Consider the following 14,961-nt stretch of genomic DNA (forward strand, 5'->3'; position numbering starts at 1 on the left):
ATACAATCTCTTCCCAAGAGATTATATCAGGTATATCAAGTGTATCAGATATATCAAGTATATCAGTTATATCAAGTATATGAGATATATCAAGTATATTACTATAACGAGTAAATCAAATATATCAAGTATATCAAGTGTATCAGATATATCAAGTATATCAAGTGTATCATCCCGCATCGCCAGTTCTGCTTACCAAAAATGGCTCACTTGGAGCTCGCATTCCACCCCAGGGTTCAACAGAGCAACCCCGGCCGCTTACCTATTTAAAGTTTGAGAATAGGTCAAGGGTGTTTCACCCCTGATGCCTCTAATCATTCGCTTTACCTGATAAAACTGCGAAGAGCTCCAGCTATCCTAAGGGAAACTTCGGAGGGAACCAGCTACTAGATGGTTTGATTTGCACGTCAGTATCGCTACGAGCCTCCACCAGATTTTCCTCTAGCTTCGCCCTGCTTAGGCATATTTCACCATCTTTCGGGTCCCAGCAGGTATGCTCCCACTCAAACCTTTGACAGAAGATTACGGTCGATGGTGCACCCCCGAGAAGGATGCCACCTGTGAGGTTACTTGCACCTTCGTGGGTTTGCCACCCACCGGCTCGCGTACTTGTTAGACTCCTTGGTCCGTGTTTCAAGACGGATCGGATGGAAAGCCCAGAGCGCTAGCGTCTCGAGCGTGTAGGTGCATAAAGCCTACCACCAGTGGCGCACACCCTCGTGCCTCGGTTGGCACGATGGCATCGGCGGGCTGACGAAAGCCCCCGCCGCACCAGCCCACGCTAACCAATGCCCCACGTTGAGCGACGGACCAGCTCTCATCGTTCCGCATCCGACCAGGGCGCACCCGCGACCTCCATTCGCTTCCCTCCCAACAATTTCAAGCACTTTTTAACTCTCTTTTCAAAGTTCTTTTCTTCTTTCTCTCGCGGTACTTGTTCGCTATCGGTCTCTTGCCCGTATTTAGCCTTGGATGGAAATCTACCACCCACTTAAGGCTGCATTCCCAAACAGCCCGACTCGTCGACGACGCCTCGTAGAGCGACAGGGTCCGAGCTCAATGGGGCTCTCACCCTCTTTGACGCCCCTTTCCAGGGGACTTGGGCCCGGTCCGTCGCAAAGGACGCCTCTCAAGACTACAATTCGCACGGAGGGGCTGCGCGATTCTCAAGCTGGGCTCTTTCCGGTTGGCTTGCCGCTACTAGGGAAATCTTGATTAGTTTCTTTTCCTCCGCTTAGTGATATGCTTAAACTCAGCGGGTAGCCTTGCCTGATCTGAGGTCCGTGCGTTCGTTTTCAGGCCTCGGTAGGAGGGGGGATGGGCGCTCGTCCCCTCCCCCCCCGCTCCTCGGCCACGGAGCCCTTTCTCGACACAGCACCATCGGACTCGCATCGGCCATAGAAGCCGATCCCCGCAGAGGACGTAACTCGTACTCGGGGAGCATAACCACCCTTGCGACGGGGTCCTCGCACGGTGCCATCGATGCATTTCAGTCGACCACGGCCCCCGCCATCCCGGGAGGGGGGGCGACGCGTCAGGGGAGGCGCGCTCGAACGCTATCTCCGTCGCACCCCCCCCCCCCCCCCCGCCATCCGGAGAGCGGAATTGGGGGGGAGGTGTGGGCGTGGGGGTCTTGTGGACGCTCAGGCAGACATACCCTTGGACGAGCCGCGGACGCAAGTTGCGTTCAAAGACTCGATGATTTACACAATTCTGTAATTCACACTACGTATCGCATTTCGATGCGTTCTTCATCATTGCAAGAGTCAAGATATCCGTTGCTGAGAGTTGTTTGCTTTATGTGATTCGCGGCCCCTAGAGGGAGCCACCTCAGTCCAAGATTTCGTTCAGCTGTGTGCGTCGCCGCTCGGACCCCCCTTCCCCCCCGTGGTGCAGGGAGGGGGAGGGGCAGAAAGGTTGATCGAGCAGCCCCGTGTCTCACGGCACGGAGGAGCGGGGCCGTCCGCGCGGCGAGGCGAAGGGAAAGAGTCCTTGCGTGGCCCGCCGCGCGGCCGACGGACGGCCCCGGTGCCCACTGTGTCCTGGCTCCGGCACGGGGGCGAGGCGGGGAAGAGACGCGGCCCCTCGCGTACGTCACGGTTCGCGTTGTTTTGATGGGATGTGTGTCAATGATCCTTCCGCAGGTTCACCTATGGAAGCCTTGTTTGAACCTATGGAAACCTTGTTACAACTTCTCCTTCCTCTAAATGATAAGGCTTAATGAACTTCTCACAACGTCGCCGGCGGCGAACCGCCAGCGTCCTCGCGATCCAAAAACTTCACCGGACCATTCAATCGGTAGGAGCGACGGGCGCTGTGTTCAAAGGGCAGGGACGTAGTCAATGCGAGCTGATGACTCGCGCTTACTAGAAATTCCTCGTTGAAGATCAATAATTTCAATGATCTATCCCCATCATGATGAAATTTCAAAAGATTACCCGGGCCTATCGGCCCAAGTGGTAAACTCGTTGAATTCATCAGTGTAGTGCGCATGCGGCCAATAACATCTAAGGGCATCACAGACCTGTTATTGCCTCAAACTTCCATGGCCTAGACGGCCATAGTCCCTCTAAGAAGTTGGCCACGAAGAGGATCCTTCGTGTAACTAGTTAGCAGGCTGATGTCTCGTTCGTTAACGGAATTAACCGGACAAATCACTCCACCAACTAAGAACGGCCATGCACCACCACCCATAGAATCAAGAAAGAGCTCTCAATCTGTCAATCCTTACTATGTGTCTGGAACTGGTAAGTTTCCTCGTGTTGAGTCAAATCACGCCGCAGGCTCCACTCCTCGTGGTGCCCTTCCGTCAATTCCTTTAAGTTCCAGTCTTGCGACCATACCCCCCCCCGGAACCCAAAAACTTTGATTTCTCATAAGGTGTTGGTGGAGTCATAAAAATAACATCAGCCAATCCCTAGTGGCCATCGTTTATGGTTGAGAGTAGGACGGTATCTGATTGTCTTCGAGCCCCCAACTTTCGTTATTGATTAATGAAAACATCCTTGGCAAATTCTTTCGTAGTAGTTCATCTTTCATAAATCCAAGAATTTCACCTTTGACAATGAAATACCAATGCCTCCAACTGTCCCTATTAATCATTACTCCGGTCCCAAAGACCAAGACAATAGGACCAGAGTCCTATCACGTTATTCCATGCTAATGTATCCAGAGCATAGACTTGCTTTGAGCACTCTAATTTTTTCAAAGTAACATCGCCGAATCCCCGTCGCAGCCAATTAAGACCAGGAGCGCGTCCCCAACAGAAAGGGCGGAGCGACCAGTGCACACCAAAAGAGGCTACAACAACTTAAATATACGCTATTGGAGCTGGAATTATCGCGGCTGCTGGCACCAGACTTTCCCTCCAATGGATCCTCGTTAAGGGATTTAGATTGTACTCATTCCAATTACCAAACTTGAAAAAGCCCAGTATTGTTATTTATTGTTATTTTTTTTACTTTAGCGAGCCCAGGGGCCGGGCACAGCTGCCTAGCCTACTTTTTTTACTTTTTTGGGCTAGAGCCAACAAGCCATCAAAAAACTACCTTTGATTCGCGTGCACGCAAACGAGTCAAAGACAAGTTATCTTGCGGACTTGCCGACAAGGGGAAAAGCGCCTCCATGCCGGTCTACTCTCGCAAGGTGAAGCTTTTGTCACTGATTTCAATCTCAATTAGAGACCTTAGACACCGCCTTGGGGATGGATCGCCCGTTCAATATTTTAGAACTTGCACCCTTGTTAGTTTATCCAAGGGATCCCTGGCGTACCCCGTTAGGGGCATGACAGTACCCAAGAGCCCCGTAGGGATCCAGATACTGCGAGACTTGGTTACCCTCAATCGCCAAAACCTTGATCACCCCGGCGGGTTTTCGAGAGAAATTGCCATACCCAACTTGGGCGTCGGCTCGTAGGTGGAGTCCCGATCCGGCGACAATTAGAGTCTCCAACACTCCTCTTGCCCATTTGATGAGGCAACCCATGCACCAGTATCATTAAGTCATTCGGTTTAGCACATAGTTTCAAAACTTTTTGCTATTAAGGAGAATTTCGTCTTTTCCCCCCTTCTATACGTCAGAGGGATCTGATTCATCTTCGATTCATCTAATCGGTCCGTTAGGTTAACAACCTAGCGTTTAATGCTCTTTGATACTGTGGTATTGCCTCACCAAGGAAAGCTGCTACAAGGTGGTGTCTGCAACTCCTCCCCTCGAATGCGAATGCGGGCTAACCCAACGGGTCAACCTGACTCCGCGAGCCTCCCCACCAAGAGGATAATGGTAAATTCACCGTCACTTAGAGCGACACCTGTCGGGTCTTGGAGGTCCCGAATGGTATACAGCAGCCCGCCGAGACGGTCAGCTCCACCTCGGGTCACGGCCGAACAGTTCAAAAGAATGTGGTCACTTGATTGTCCGCCCTCCAAGTCATTGCATAGGGGGCATGCACTCCCCCTCGGTAATACTTTATCTGCCAGTCATAATCCTCCTACTCGGGCGCGCAGTAAGAGGCACTCACCATCACGCTTCATATACAGAGATAAGTTACACCGAAAAAGGTACTTGCACGTGATATTCATCCCACGGAGCTTATGGTTGGTCAGAGAGGCACAAACGACTCTTGATTCTCATCTGTCCCATATCAATTTCCTGGCCATCTCCGTGGTGCCGCTGGACAATGTTGATGGAACCACCTATCCGTCCTCGTTGTCCAGGACCACCCCTTCCGAGACTTCGGGGTGGTCGATACTAGGTCCCTAATAAGCGTGCTAACCGATCCGAACTTGTCATAGGCACGCTTCCGTTGGGCACCGCAGAGGGCGACAACCAGGGGGACATTCAGTTCGTGATGCAGGGTCGACGCTGCGACTGACGTCGACTTTGCCGCTTTCCCTACCAACCACCTCATTCCTGTAGCAACCAGGTGCTGGAGCGGCAACAATTTCTTTTGGTCGTGTGCCCCATGATCTCTGCTCCGTAGGTAATCACGGGGTAAACGCAAGCTTTGAAAATGCTCAGCCTCGTCCATAGAGGGAGAGCACGGGAGGTGAGGACGTGCTTGGCTGCAAAGAGGCATCCCCGCCCCTTTGTCGTCCTATCTTGGATAATGGTCTCCAAGCTGAAATTGGAATCCACGATGATCCCTAGGTATCTATAGTTTTCAGTCACCTCCACGCATTCCCCGTCTAACGTGAACGAACCATTCTTCTTGAGGTCCTCAACGTCCCCGAAGAAGACTGTGGCCACTGTGGCCTGGCACTTGCTTATACCCAACTTCATGCCCCACGATTGAGCCCACATCGTAAGTCGATCCAGTGCAATCTGGAGCTCAGTCGGGGAGTCTGCCAACAGGACCAGGTCATCGGCGAAGAGTAAACCTTGAATTTTCTGCTTTAATCCGGGAATGTCCACTCCGAAGTCTGCTACCTCATTTATAACATCATTTATGAAGATGTTAAAGAGGGTGAGTGATCCGGGGCACCCTTGTCGGATCCCTCTTTCCACTTTAATGGGCTCAGAGAGACGGTCACCAACTCTGATGCATACCTGAGAGTGGCTGTAGAGGGCTTTAATAAAGCGTAAGGCTTTCCCTCCCACCCCGGCGGCCTCGAGTTTGTAGAACAAGGCTTCGTACGGAACAGAGTCGTATGCCTTCCGGAAATCGACGAATACTGCATACGTCGATCTACCATCATTCTTTCGTCGTAGGACAATTTCTTTTAGGCACGCGACTTGTCCAATGCAGTCCTCACGAAATCGGAAGCCCGCTTGGCCCTTCAAGAAGAAGCCGTGCTCTTCTAGAGTCCTAGCAATGCGCGTCACTAAAATAGTAGTCACGAGCTTAAGTGCTACATTGATGAGAGAGATACCTCGGTAATTATCCGTAACCGTGGGGTCACCCTTCTTCGGGATGGAGATGAGCACCGCAGCAGCATGCTCCTTTGGGACCTCCCCTGTATCGAAAATAGATTGGATAACTCTCAAGTAAACTCTTCCCATAAGTGTTCTAGGCACACCCCTATCGTTCCGGGCACCTTTGTCCTTAACGAGGAGCTTGAACACTTCCGGCGGGATACCATCCACTCCCGCCGCCTTGTGACGCTTCAGTCCTTGGCAAGCCTACGGACTTCCGACCACATGAAAGGGTCATTCACCTCCGTCATTCTCGGCCACATTCTGACAGGCTTGCCTTGCCAGGCCCTCGGATCCATACTTGTACCGGATTCGTCCGAGAATACTTTGGTATAATGCCTTCGCTAGATTTCAAGAGTTTCCTCCTCGCCCGCCTGTAAGACCCCCGCACTATCCAGAAGGGGCTACACTGTCTGGCTTTCGGGACTTTTTCCCAACATTCGTTGGTTCAAGCTCCACCACTTCTTGTGCTCTCTTCGCCGCAGGAGCTCGGAGCCTTTCTTTGCTAGTTGTTCCTGAACCAGGCGCTGAGAGTCCTTTTCCGCGGCACGAGCCAGTCCTCGTGCCTGTACGTACGCATTCCACACATCTCTACCTTGGGTCGACCACGGGTCCAGGTCTCTAACCTTAAGGAATGCCTTACGCTTGTTGTTGATTGCGCGCCTAGTCTTGGAATCTAGCCTAGTTCGCTTGTCCAGCGATTCGGGATGCTGCCCCCCAAAGACCCCAGCCTCCTTTGCTATGGCTTTGACGTTAGCCTCGAAACCCTGGATCAATTGATGAGTTATTGTATCCGGGCCCTCAGGGGCGTTGAGTTGAAGGAGGGGCTCCCACTTATTGCTATGCAAAAAGAGTCCTCTAGCCCCCTCGACTTTAGTCGCGTCCATCCTCGGTCGCCTTTCAACTACGGGTTTCACCCCTACGCCCTATGCGGTGCCTAAGATCTTGCATGACACTGGCCAGTGATCCGAAATGCCCGTGCACCCCGCAGGACATAGGATTTACGAAGGGAGGACAAGGCCACACTGTTGACTATAAGAAAATCAATGTCCGTTCTTCCCTTACCACGAGGGGAGTGATACGTGAGAGGGGAGCCACGACACTAAAGGATTTGATACTTGGGGCACTTAGACTCTAGCCACTTAGCCATCCTACACTGGGACATGTTCCAATCGCCTCCCACAACGACTGGGACATTCTTATGGGCCAGCTTCACCAAATTTTTCACTAGAGTCTCTAACATATCAGCGCGCGCTTCCTTCAGTGCCCTCTGAGGCATGTACACATTACCTTTGACCCACGGTCTCGTCTACCCCTCCCGGTGCAGCTGGACGAAGATACCGTTGGGGGAAGACACGCTGAGCTCGATGCCGGGAGGTAAGGGAGATCAATCCTCTCTCGCCAGGTTTGCCTGACCCAAGGGACTAAAAGGTATTAAATCCCGGTACCTTTAACGGCCAACTACCTAAGAACATTCGCGTTTCCTGCAACTCAACGACCTCCCAGTGTTCCCTTAAAATCAGACACTCAAGTTCAATCCGTTTGTTCCGAAGGCCATTTACGTTCAATGTGGTCACAACGAGTCCCTCTGGGAGGGGCTTCTTACTTGGCCTTACCACCCTTGAGTGCTGACTATAGCGGATTGACACCTTGGCATGCCATCTGGAGAGGCACGATTCGTGGTGCAACGCTGGACAAGGTCACTCGCGGCAAGCAGGGACTTCAAGATAACATCAAACCTATCGTTCACCTTGGTAACCCGTAAAATTGATGACTTGCCCACGATCAACTCGAGTTGCCGTCTAAAGGTAACCTTAGAGTAGGCCTACGCGTTACAGACGCATACCTTACCCAAGCGGCCTGCCGAGACCATACGTCCAAGGGACCTAATTCGGATCATCTCCTTAGCGCGATCCATCCTCCGGACAGATGGAGCGTCACTTGCCCCCCCGGGGGGAGGGGCAAGGCCTTGCGACAGAGGACACTGCCTTAGGGACTGAGATGCGAGGGGTGAGAGAGAAACGTTCAGGGGGCCGAGGATAGTTCTCCGGGGGGAGAGAGGAGCTCGAAGGGGTGAAAGGGGAACTCTCAAGGGGGGTGGGCCCCGGTTCGGATCGCAGGGCCCCATCTGTCGAATCGTGCTGATAACTTGAACGCTCATGATCGCAGATAGCAGAGAGAAGGTAGAGAATGCTTTGAAAGAAAAGAATGAAGGTAAGAGTAATAGATCGCTTGAGAGCTTGAGAGCAAAAGTGTTTATATATATAGTTGTATTTTTCATGGGGGGTCCCCTGAATACTCTCTCCCACCGCGGGGGCTGGGAGAGAGACCGCTTGCTTCTCATCCCTCCGCGACACTATGGTGACCGCCACATTACTACTCCTAAAGAACATCTCCCCACTTTGGCGTGACGGGAGAGCCTTTAAACAACGTACTCTTGCTTCCGCACTCGGATAGGGGAGTGTAGTACCTCACCATGGAGTGGGCCCTTTTAATGTTTTTGTTAAACAACATACTCCAGCTTCCGCACTTGGAAGGTGGAGTGTGGTACCTCACCATGCAGTGGGCTCTTTTAATGTTTTTGTTTTTACAACATCCCCTCACGTGCGCACTCGCCGTGAGGGGGCCGCTCGAAACTCATTCTTTCGCGGTTGGAAGAAGAGCCCCTCTGGTTTCGGCATGCTCCGAGGGTCCAAGAAGTTCCACTGCGAAGGTTCCGTAGAAAGGGCACCGGCCCACCGACGTCCGTGCATGAAAATTTCACCAGCTTCGAAGAGACATGTCGCGATTCCTGTCGGCTTTTAGACTCCTTATCAGGGAGATCTCGTAGGGCAGCACCCCCTCTACTCTCATCACCTAATTGGTTCACTTGCAGGCGAGGCCAAGTCCCGGGTGTAGGTGTTACGGGACCCTGAAGAGCGGCCCGTAAATGGGACTTAGGGGCCACGCGCGTTCGCCGATCCTTCACCTGAACACAAGTTAGCCGACTTCACAACAAGTTGAGCAAGAATTTCAAAGGGACGCGCGAGACAAGATAGTTGAAACAAGCCCGTGACGGGCGCTTGTATTGATCCAAAAAGATGATTACAAAAGGGACGGAGGCCTCTCCAGCGCCTCTGAAGACTGGGTTAACCTAACTCCAACCTAGAAAGGGTAAATGGTTTTATGGACGTGAGGACTGCCACCCCGGCTCCGGTTGAACAACCGGCCCCCTCTTGGCTACCCCGGCAGGATGCGCACGGTTCACCAAGAGTGGAGTACTACTCCCTTATAAGTCCTTTAATTCGGGGCGCTCAGGCAAACCACCCAAGCCCCATGGCCTTGAGGTAGAAATCCCTCTCAAGGAGTCACCGTCGGTCCCGTCCAGGAGCCGCGGTTCCAAAATCTGATCAAAATGCCGAAACGGCCCCGCGGTTGCGTCCCGGGCCGTTTTGGTCCACGGGACCCTCGGGGCCCGGCCACGGCCCAAGCGGGGCTCTTACTTGCATAGAGTCTCTCGGGGGCTCCCGGAGTCATGTTTGGTTCACAGGAGCGACGGGTCCACGAGTCGTCAAATCGGCCCGCGGGGAGCGTGGCCGCGGAGAGGGGCAAATCACCAAACGGGCCTCGGTCCCCCTCAAGTGCCGTCCACGGTGAGAAGTTAGGTTAGCGGGAGTTAGGTTAGAAATGGGAACGTGGACCGCCGGGCCGCATGAGGGACAGCCCATGTGGGGGCGCTAGGGGCAAGGAGGGACCGCCGGCGCGCGTGGGAAAAGTTCCCCCTCACGAGGATCCCAACATTCTCCCCCCCCTCAAGGAACTTGACGTCCTCGTCAAGATTATAGAGCATCTGACCACATAGTGCATACATCGCATAATTGTCGCATAACGCATCTTTATTCTGCTGAAACTGAGCATAACTGAGCTGACAAACTACTGCATCCTATCTACTTGCTGTACATGGTTGTGGTCTTCTATGCCCTGGGCATGTGCTTGAGGTCCGGAATCCTGTAGTACCGAAGCAACAACTGTTTATCCATTGCAATGACTCTATCTTCTGGCACCCAAGTGCAATCTGACATTGGCCGCCCTCTCCACTTGACATAGAATTCTAGGTTGTTGCGCCTGAAACGGTGTTTGATGATAATTTCTGGCTCAAAGGGGTTTACTCCTTTGTCTAGTAGGGGAACATGGCGGCCATATTTCCCATCAACCTGAAATCGTTTGAGCAAGCTGATGTGAAAAACATTGTGGATCTTGACGTTGGAAGGTAGTTCCAGCTTGTAGGAGACGTTGTTGAAATCTTGCAGTACCCGGTATGGGCCATAGAAGCGGTGGTTGAATTTGGGTGTTAAGTTTTCGGGAAGGTTGATGTTCTGGGCACTTACCAGCACCAAATCACCCTCCTGAAAGAACTCTGTTCGTGCTTTTTCGTTATGTCTGGCTACATACTTATCTTTGTACTTCATCAAGTGCTTTCTGGCTACATCCAAACGTTTCTGCCAAGCCGTCAAAAACTGTTCAGCATCCTGATCTTCTGCATGCATAGTGCCCGACGCAAGCGCCATGGGCGTGATCACCTCTTTACCTGTGGCTAGTTCAAACGGGGTGTATCCTGTCCCCGAGTGCACACTGCTATTGTACTGAAACTCAAGGACTTCCAGAAAGTCTGCCCAATCCTTTTGATCTGCTTGGACATAGCAACGGATGTAATCTTCGATGCCTTGATTGATTCGCTCGGTCTGCCCATCTGTTTGGGGGTGATAGGCCGAAGAAAACCTGAGCTGTGTGCCTAGGAGCTTGAATAACTCCCGCCACATGTCGCTTAAGAATCGCCCATCGCGATCCGAAACAATGGCCAATGGGAGTCCGTGATTCTTGAAGACATGTTTGAAGAAAAGCCGCGCTGTCTGGTAGGCTGTAAGGGGCGGCTTTGCGGGAATGAAGTGCGCCTGCTTTGAAAAGTAGTCCACGATCACGAAGATGGTAGTGAATCCGTGGCTTTCGGGTAAGTCGACAATGAAGTCCATGCTTATCACATCCCAGGGGCGAGATGGTGTAGGCATAGACATCAAAAGCCCTGCTGGCTTTATTCGTTGTGCCTTGACTAACTGGCAAGTTGGGCACGTTCTTACATATTCCACCACATCTTCCTGCATCTTCGGCCAGAAAAAGTGACGGCTTAACCTGTCAAAGGATCTCTTTTGCCCACCGTGTCCTGCAACTTTGCAGTCGTGGGTTTCCCAAAGTAGTTTTGCTTTGAGTGTAGGATCATCTGGTACATACACGCGGTTATGGGCATACCATAGCCCATCCCGCAGGTCGAACAGCCCCACGGAAGTCTTGCCTTGTCGCCAACTCTGCATCATCTGTAACACTGCGGGGTCTGTCTTACTGGCCTCGCGGATCTGGTCCAGTACTTCATCACTGCTTATTATGCTGACTGCATTCACCTCGGGCATGCGACTGAGGGCATCTGGCATTGCATTCTGCTTGCCCGGTTTATGTATGATTTCTATGTCATATTCTGCTAACTGATCTTGCCACCGACTCTGTTTGTGAGAGAGCTTAGGTTGTGTCTGGAAATACTTCAGAGAAACATTATCTGTGTATACTTTAGTATGCTTGTCCAATACATAGTGACGCCATTGGTCAAGGCAGTATACCACTGCATACATCTCCTGTTCGTGTGTAGCCCATCTCTTCTGCGGGTCTGTAAACTTCTTCGAAATGTAGGCTACTGGTCTTTCAGCTTGCATTAGTACCCCTCCCAGTGCGATGCGTGAGGCATCGGTGTGAATCTCGAATGGCTTGTCGAATTCTGGGAGTTTAAGTACCGGTAAGGAACACATTACCTGTTTGATGTGCTCAAAAGCTCGTTGGGCTTCATCTGTCCACTTGAACGCTAGCGAGCCCTTGGTGGTGTCTGTTATGGGGGCCATGATCTTCGAAAAATCTTTGATGGACTTTCGGCAATACTGAGTGAAACCCACGAACTCGCGTACCTGTGTAACTGTTCGAGGGGCAGGCCAGTTCACCACGGCCTCAATCTTTTTAGGATCCACGCGAATTCCATTTGCAGTGACCAAGAAGCCCAAGAATTCCACTTCTTGTACTGCGAAGACGCACTTTTCCAGTTTCGCGTACCACTTGCATTCCCTGAGTCTGCGGAGCACCTGTCGCACATGCTCCACATGCTCTTCAAAAGTTTTGCTGTAGATTAGCAGGTCATCCAGGTACACAATGAGGAATTCATCCAGCATGTCGCCGAAATCTGTATCCATTCCAGCTGAGAAGGTCGCTACTCCATTGGTGAGGCCAAAGGGAAGCACTAGCCATTCGTGAGCTCCATACCGTGACCTGAAAGCTGTCTTGTGCACATCTTCATCCACAATCCGAATCTGGTGGTATCCTGATCGTAGATCGACCTTAGTGAAGTATTTTGCCCCTGCCAACCTGTCTGTTAGATCATCCATGTGCGGCAGAGGGTACCTGTTCCGGATGGTTATTTTATTCAGGGCTCTGTAGTCGACGCAGAGCCTAGATGAGCCGTCCTTCTTTGTGACAAAAAGCACCGGGGCCCCGTAAGGGGACTTGCTAGGCCTGATAAAACCTGCTTCAAGTAGTTCTCCGAGTTGCTTCTTCAGTTCCTGTAGTTGTGTGGCATCCATTCGGTAGGGTGGACGGGCTGGCGGCGAATGGCCAGGCACTAGTTCGATCTTGTGGTCCACTGCTCGCTTAGGTGGGAGCCCAGCTGGGAGCTGCGGCGGTACCACGTCTTTGAATTCTTCAATCACTTTGATGATACGATTATCCCCGATAGTGCACTCCTCATCTGAATCTGTTAGTGCTACTTTCATCACACAGCAGTGAACCTGGGCCCCTTGTTTGAGAGCCTTCTCTGCTTGCTTTGGTGAGATCCACATTGAGTCTGGGACGAGGTCATCCCAGCTAACTCGAGTCTTTCCTTTTTCCGTTTTCGTCGGCGTTGGTGTCTTAGTTTGAGCTGCGTTCACCTGCCCTCGGGCTTGAGGTGGCAAGTAAGGTTGAGGTTTCGGCGGAGCTTTTTCTTGAGTAGTCTTGCGGGCGGGAGGCGCGTCCATAGGTCGGATGATCGGGACAATCACCCCCTTACCATTCATGTCCAGCATCAGTTGATTCATGCCCTTGGCATACAACCCCATCACGTAGGAGTCATACCAGGCCAGGCCAAACATCATGTCGTAGGAGTCCATGGGCACAACGATGAAGTCCACTTTGGCTCGCCATTCACCTACTTGGACCGCCACGTCGTAAGCCATCGCGGTGTTCGAGTCTTCGCCTTGTACGAAGCCCACTGAGATGCTTCGTCCTCCCCCGGGCTTGCAGGTCTTTACTCCCAAGCGTTTGGCACATGATGGTGAGATGAAGTTGTGACTCGCTCCCGAGTCGAGCATCGCCAATTGCGATTGCCCATTGATCACTGTCTTGACATACATATTTGGGATCGGTTTGATACGAGCTGCTAGGCAGTGTAGAGAAGCTTTGATGGCTCCTACACGGACCGTCCCTTCGGTAGACTCTTTGTTTCCACTTTCAGACTCTTGCTCCGTGATCTCAGTGATCTGCACTTGTGAAGATCCTGTCCTGTCAGCGTTGGTCTCATTGGCCCAAGCGGAGTGAGCTCGAGACTGAGAGCTAGCTTTGTGACAATCATTATCCCAGTGAGGACCTCCACAGTTACGGCAAGGGCGGGAAGGATTCGCCCTCCAAGGCAGCGTCCGCTGAGGGGCCCCTCCAGGCTGGTTCACCGAGAAGTTCCTGCTACTCGACGAGCCGCTGTAGCTGCTTGGCGCATTGTTGCGAAAGCTCCCGTACAGTCGGGGCTGGTTTGACAAGCTGCCTGCGGGCTCGCTCCTTTGGGGCCCAGCTGAAGACTGATTTTTGTTCGAGTTGAAAGGGGCATGCCCACTTCCCCCAGACTTTGAGCTGGTGGCCCCCTTTCGGCGCAAGTCTGAGTCCACTAGCCTTTCTGCCATGGCCAGCGCCGCCATGTAGTCGGCCGGATTCTGCTTTTCGATCTCCCTACGGGCCCAATCCTTTAGCCCATAGAGGAACCCATGGAGTCTCACTCTCTCCCAAGTCATCTGTTCCACTTTCAGCATGGACTGCCTGTATTTGGACACATACTCCTGCAGCTTGCTTTCGCCTTGGGTGATGGTCCTCCATTCGTCTAAGTGTCTAAAGTCTTCATTCTTCGGAACGAAGTAGTCCCGCATCTCAGCCTTGAGGCGGGTCCATGACATGTAGGGGTTTTTCCTCTCTTCTAAAAGGAACCAACTGTAAGCCTCCTCTGTTAAGAAATGAGACACCACTGATGTCCATAAATGTTCTTCCATTTTGCTTGTGCGGTAGAAGCTCTCTGTGTCGCGGATCCATTTCTCCAGTATCATTGAGTCCCGTTGACCCGAGTAGGGAGTGGGTTTGATGGGCTTGAAACTCCCCATCCCATCACTCCCACTCGCGGGAGCTCCCGACGTGCTTGCCGGTCCTTTTCCTTTGTCTGCTGCGGCATTCTGAGCATTCAACAGACTTACCTGTACGAGCTGTTGAACCAGCGCGGCTTGAGACTCTAGTATAGCCTCCCACCTTTCCATTCTGTCATTGCGGGGAGGGTCGTTCCTCTCCCCATGAAATGAGTCTCCATCTGCGTGACTCATTTCGTTGGGTGACGAAGGCGCGGACTCAAACTCTGGTCCGGCTTCGCTGATAGGGTCTAGGCGTTGTAGTCTCCCTTGAGAACGTATCCACCTGGAATACTCCCAAGAGTCAATCACACCGTCCGCTGCAATCTCTTCTAATCTCGCGGCGGGTAGGGGAGTGCTACTGGAGTCACTTTCGGCGGGTCTTTGTCCCCCTCTGTTAGGCATAGACCAGCTTTTGAATTTCTAGCTCTGATACCAAGTGTTACGGGACCCTGAAGAGCGGCCCGTAAATGGGACTTAGGGGCCACGCGCGTTCGCCGATCCTTCACCTGAACACAAGTTAGCCGACTTCACAACAAGTTGAGCAAGAATTTCAAAGGGACGC

At 52.3% G+C, this 14,961-nt stretch overlaps 1 non-coding gene and 1 pseudogene across 1 annotated transcript; both read right to left on the reverse strand.

The window, feature by feature from the left end:
- Positions 1 to 1,637: 1,637 nt before the first annotated feature.
- On the reverse strand, positions 1,638 to 1,790 carry LOC147446546 (5.8S ribosomal RNA). The gene has a single exon (XR_015189956.1). It is a non-coding gene; the product is annotated as a 5.8S ribosomal RNA (ribosomal RNA).
- A 337-nt stretch (positions 1,791 to 2,127) lies between these two features.
- On the reverse strand, positions 2,128 to 3,547 carry LOC147446547 (18S ribosomal RNA; annotated as a pseudogene).
- Between the last annotated feature and the right edge of the window lie 11,414 nt (positions 3,548 to 14,961).

This window comes from Adiantum capillus-veneris, chromosome 12 (genome assembly GCF_014529385.1).
Source record: "Adiantum capillus-veneris isolate H3 chromosome 12, ASM1452938v2, whole genome shotgun sequence".
NCBI lineage: Eukaryota > Viridiplantae > Streptophyta > Polypodiopsida > Polypodiales > Pteridaceae > Adiantum > Adiantum capillus-veneris.